General features: G+C 42.6%; 1 pseudogene; it reads left to right on the top strand.

Moving 5' to 3' along the window:
* The window catches only part of LOC116698801 (contactin-associated protein-like 4), a 421,932-nt pseudogene that overhangs the window by 202,820 nt on the left and 218,727 nt on the right, over positions 1-385 (top strand).

The following is a 385-nucleotide window of genomic DNA, read 5'->3' as shown; positions in this document are numbered from 1 at the left end:
CAGAAGACAGTAAGACGCCAATGTCACTGCTTTCTCTTGACCCAGTGAAAGCATTTGACAGACTTGAGTGGTCATTCTTATGGTCAGTCTTAGAGGTGATGAACTTTGGTAACACTTTCCTGGGTATGATTAAAGTTCTGTATTCTAACCCTTCAACCCAAGTCTTAACCGGGCGCTCCTCGTCTTCTTTATTTCCAGTTTATAGATCGTCACGCCAGGGTTGTCCCTTGAGTCCAGCATTATTTGTCCTCTCCTTAGAGCCTCTGGTTCAAGCCATTCGCCAATCGGTTATGGTGTCTTGATATGCATTTCCAATACACAGCATGACCTCTCACTATTTGCGGATGATGTTATGTCTTTGTTTTTGTTTTTTAGAAAAACCATC

Source organism: Etheostoma spectabile, chromosome 12 (genome assembly GCF_008692095.1).
Source record: "Etheostoma spectabile isolate EspeVRDwgs_2016 chromosome 12, UIUC_Espe_1.0, whole genome shotgun sequence".
NCBI lineage: Eukaryota > Metazoa > Chordata > Actinopteri > Perciformes > Percidae > Etheostoma > Etheostoma spectabile.
This window is presented reverse-complemented; position numbering and strand designations above follow the sequence as displayed.